The following is a 5,368-nucleotide window of genomic DNA, read 5'->3' as shown; positions in this document are numbered from 1 at the left end:
GGCAAGCAAACCAGCACTCATGGAGTGATTCTGAACTTTCTTGACACACTTGATCACCATACTTTAAAGACATGCAGAACTCATAACCCGGTGTCTGGCATAAAGTCAAGCTCATTATGAGGTCATTGTTAATATCTACATTATTTCATGTCAGGGCTATGAATTTTACACCCTCGAAAGGATTTTAAAAACATTTCGCACAAGTGATCACTTAAGCCTAGTCCTTTCCCAAACCAGTCAATTTGTTAATTATTGTCCAAGTTATATGTACGCGATATTGCAAAAATAGATAATTTTAAGTTTATTTGCAAAGTAGCACTTATCAATTGAATTACATCAAACTTCACTTGAGCAGCAAAAGATCTTGGCTCCATATGAAACCTGAGCAGGTCGGATAAAAGTTTACAACAAAGTAATGCGCACTTTAACTAAAACATAAATAAACCGTTCTGAAATTCATTTTACATAGTTGAAATTTATTCGGCAATAAATATAATCTCATAAAATCTAACGTATTATGGGAATCGGTTCTGTAAAAAACTGACAGTTTTTTAAATAGTATACATAACTTCAATATAAACATGTAAAAAATGATATATATAAACTCTCAATAATAAATAAACTTTCATAATTTTGAAATACTAAATATAATATTTAAGTGTTAACAAATTCGTCTACTACGTACGGAAATGCATATTGACCCCCATATATTTAAGATATACAAAAATGTCATTTTCAATGCGTTATCTATTATCTGTTTCACATAATCTTCCGTAATCTAGACATAGTACTAGAGCCGATTTACGCAATCGAATACCGCCGGAAGTAGAACATTTATGTCAACACCGGTTTCGTATTTTCACGTGAAATCGGCCGAAAACTGAGAGGTTATCAACAAATTATAAGTTTACGGGTACCATGAGGATTTTTCATGCATTTAAACGGTAAGTATAATGTTTATGGATTATTCAATACAGTATGAAAGTAAACTGTTACGCTTTAAACGGAAATTATGAAAGAAAAGTCGATAAGAAAATATTGACTTTCTACTTTCACTTTCATTGTCGCTTTTTAAATTGCCCAAAAATGTTCTTTCTATTAATTTGTTTTTTCTTGTTTTTTGTTTGTAGATACATAACCCTATAGCAAATTATTGTGTGAAATGACAGGTTATTTAAATCATCTGTGATTAACTGGGCCTAAGTTTACCGATTTTTCCTTTTAGGGTGACCTTTGACCTTATAATAGCTTATAGTCTGTTCTATGTATTTTAGCTGTAGTCAGAACAGAATGTAATTGAGATAAAATGAATTTTCAAAAGAAACTGTTGCAAATTGTAGGAAAGGAATAACATAATATATTTATAATTATAAGTTATTGAAATATTATAATTACCTCATTTCAGACAGAAGTACAAGTGAACAGATGACACATTAAAGTGGCTGCAGAAGCTTGAAAAGTTAGATAGAGCAGGGACAGTCAAAACTGTGGGATAATACTTCTATGTAATTTCTTTTTAAAGGCAATTCATACAGGATGGAAGGGTATCTCATACAATGTTTTACAATTTACATGTAGTTTTATCTCTCTTTATGATGTTGAAACAAGTACACAATTCAGTGACATCTAATTAACACTTGTAAACTATTGACAGTTGATATATATATTAGACAGCATTTGATAAAATGCAATTGCCTATCAATATTAAAAAGAGCAAACAGTTGACAATTAACAGGCAGGTCATTCTTTTAAATGACACCATAAATAAACTTTCATAATTTGTTTTTCTTCCAACTTCTGGATTTAGACTGGAAGCCATTCCAAACTATGAACTGGTAAATTACATAAGGAGTCGTGTAATGATTATGGATGGGATACATTATACTTTTATGGACAATAATAATTTGAAATAATGATATTTTTTTTAGGTTAAGGTGATTTTATAAAGACGGTGTTATGGTTTTTGCATGATGAGTCTTTTCACAGATTTTATCATTTATATATTTCAGGGTGTCCAGCATGTCTAGTCAGGTTGACAGAAGTGAAAGATGGTCTGATGGTACAGTGATGTACAAATGATACTCTTTAACAAGTTTAACATGTCAAAGGTAATATAATGCCAGTTATTAAAATTACATTCCCATAAACATTTAACAGATACACATTGTAAATGTAATTAAAATGATTTTATGAAGTTTCATGAAGGATGGTACAGCCAACCATTTTGAATCAAGAAATTTTCACTTAGGTAAAGATATCTATTCTGACTCCTTAACTCTTAGCCTTTCATATGATACAGAGATAAAAGAACTACTATTGTCGGCCACTAACCATGTTTCAAAGCTTTTCTGTCTCTTGATGTTTTCAATGGATTAGAGTCCTAATTTAATGTAAAGTCTGTAAATTTCAGTAATGGAAGTACAAAATTTGTAGAAAGTTTTTTCATTATTTCAGTGTAAAATGTTCTGTGGATTCATATGATGAGAATGCCAATGTTGATCTGTATGACTTAATTAAACACAGATATTTGTACCTTCAGGTAATTGTTTACAATATTCAAAGAGTTACAATGTAATTCAGTTATTGATTTGGCATATATCACTTCAAGAGGCTTGTGTAAAGTTTGTTTCACATGAGACCAAGGGTCAAGTATGATATATAAACTTTACACTTACAAAAAGAAATTATACAGTACCAAATAATTACAGACTTATGAATGTAACTTTCCAAATATCTTACATTTTCCTCCTGAAATTAATTAAAAAGGTAAACACAATTCTATTGTTATAAGCTTAAAAGGTGAATGTAAGATATAACTTATGAAATGTCAAGTATAAGGTGTGTTATTTTCAAAGTATTTAAGATATAGAATAAAATATAGCCTGCCATCATAATATTCTAAAATACATAGTGTGTCATACATATATTTTAGGTCAAAATAGTAAGGTCAAGTGAGTGACTTAGGGTCACTATTGGCCTCTTGATATATTCTACTAAAATGGGTCTTATGCATAAGATATGTTGAAGTTTTATTAATCCAGTAACACTTTTATTCTACCTGTTATTCAGAAATATACATATTTTGAATATTAAAGAGCTGCAGACACCTCGAATACAGAGTTACTACATTATGCATTTCTTTCTTCAGATATATACCTGTGAAATCTTCAGTGTCACCGTTCAGCTATTGTTCAAGATCAGTGTCTGCAGCTTGCACAGTTTAGTATAGAGGAGCCTTCTGAATCAATTTTGTTACATATTTGCTGTTATTGTAGGACGCATATGTAGAGAGCAACAAGTCCTGTCCAACTGTGCATGTAAATGTGATTCAGAAACTTTGAGAATATGTAAACATTACACTGTTATAATTTTCAAAATACTGTGTCTTGTAGTGTATCAGTACTGTTTTGTCTCAGTTTATAGCACAGTATGTCCACAAATCAAACTTAAGATCATAGTTATCAGTATTATTAAAATCATTAATTATTTGTATGGTGACAAAATTTAATTTCATGCAATACCACAGTAAAACGTTTGATAATTTTCGTTTTTAAAGTTGTAAGTTTAAAGTTGGCATAAATTGATTTTCTCCTTCATTAATCTAAAAAGCGATTGGTCATTATAATTGCAATATCATTTTAGTGTGACAAAGTTTATATTGAACTAAAATGCTAATGTAAATTTTTGAACTATTCAATGCATTTTCTTCAGTCTTAGAACATTTGTTTATCGTACATGTCATGACCCATAACTCCTCCATATTACTTGTGTTTTGTCCTTTTCGTTTCACTGAAGGATAGGTAGAGGTATTGCACATCCATTTTTTAGCATCCTGATTTTGTAAAGTGTTGTATGTAAGGTTTTATCTCGGAATAATGTCTCATCTAAAGGTGGGGAGAGGTATTGTTTATGCCTTCTCGTCTATCCGCATTAAGCCTGTCTGGCTTTAAGAGGACAAGTTGCTGGCCAGATTTTGATAAAACTTCATAGGAATGATCAGTACCAAGCATAGTGTTGTGCATATCGATTGCACGTTTCGTTTCGATGCACTAAATTGCAGCCAGAGCTAAAAGTAGAAAAATCTTGTCGGCTTTCACAGGTCAAAACTACTTAACAGATTTTGATGAAACTTCACAGGAGTGATCAGTACCAAGTATATTTTTGCATATCAGCGACACTTTCCATTTTGCTGCACAAAATAGCCGCCATAGCATAAAGGTATACATAGGTGGGAGACATGTTTTGTCATAAAAATACCTAAAACACCTTCCACTTTGTTAATGAAAAATGTATTAAACTTCTTACAATTGCAAACTGTAATAATCTGACATTAAATGCACTAGTTACATAACTGCATTTGGCTTTTTTCATAATTATTGCCCTTTTCTTACCATAGCAATATTTTGTGTAACATGTTACCTCATTAAGCATCATAAGATCAGAAAGTTCTATGACTCAGAAATGTTGGCCCCTTTGTACTTGTCATGAGTATGTTTTCAGTATTTTATATTGTCATTACTTTTTGTTGTGCGAGTTTACGGAAATGAAGACTTAGTTGTCCAAATGGTGTGCCTGTGCCTGTCCTGATTTGTTTGTCTGGACAAGATATTATTAATTAGTCTTCACGAAACTTTGCAGGTTAATTTCCTTAAGTTCCCTGTCAACTTTGATAGTGGCATGGTTACTTTAAAAGTGATGTCACCACTGTACTAGTCAAACGTTTTGTATTTCAAATTTTATATCATATTACAGGCTACTGGTCTTTAGCAGCCTTCATAAAACTTATAAAAAAACTCATAAAAGTTTCCAATAATGTTGTATTTTGATTTGAACTGGCATTATTCAAACATTAAGAAGTAGTACTACAAGGCAACATTTGACCTCTTTTCCAGTACTTTTTGATTTTCTCTGTTACTATGAAGTTGTTTTTTCCTAGAAATTGGTTGGCTTATTTTTTATGATCTTATGTTTTTAATGAATTGTACCTATATGTTCTTTTTCTCATGAAAATTTCCATTTTTATATAATTCATATTTTTTACTGTCAACAAAGTGCAATACCACATACTTATCACTTTATTAACATACTTGTACTATTTTCATAAAACATTATATAAATCATTATATTTCATATAAACAGAATTAAATAAATATTTAAGAACATCAGTGTTTTCTTTGATTGCTACATGAAACAGACCATAGGTCAATTTAGGGTCAATTCTGACACTTTATATGCAAATTGATAAGGGAGATAACTAGTACTGTCTTAAGTAACCAGTATTTAGTTACACAGTTACCTTCCCTTTACACAGGTAGGACTATTTGTTGTTGATCATCTTTTGAACATTATTCCATTACTGATGACAGAA

General features: G+C 30.8%; 1 long non-coding RNA gene across 2 annotated transcripts; it reads left to right on the top strand.

Annotated features, from left to right (window-relative positions):
- The first annotated feature begins 782 nt into the window (after positions 1-782).
- On the top strand, positions 783-5,162 carry LOC123556628 (uncharacterized). Of its 2 annotated transcripts, XR_008366802.1 has the most exons (6): positions 783-944; positions 1,406-1,505; positions 2,010-2,108; positions 2,455-2,539; positions 3,149-3,854; positions 3,891-5,162. It is a non-coding gene; the product is annotated as an uncharacterized LOC123556628 (long non-coding RNA). The 2 variants fall into 2 exon arrangements; XR_008366800.1 differs by having other exon boundaries at positions 3,149-5,162.
- Positions 5,163-5,368: the final 206 nt, after the last annotated feature.

Source organism: Mercenaria mercenaria, chromosome 1, assembly GCF_021730395.1.
Source record: "Mercenaria mercenaria strain notata chromosome 1, MADL_Memer_1, whole genome shotgun sequence".
Lineage (NCBI taxonomy): Eukaryota > Metazoa > Mollusca > Bivalvia > Venerida > Veneridae > Mercenaria > Mercenaria mercenaria.
Note: the sequence above shows the minus strand (reverse complement) of the source record. Positions and strands in the feature narration are given on the sequence as shown.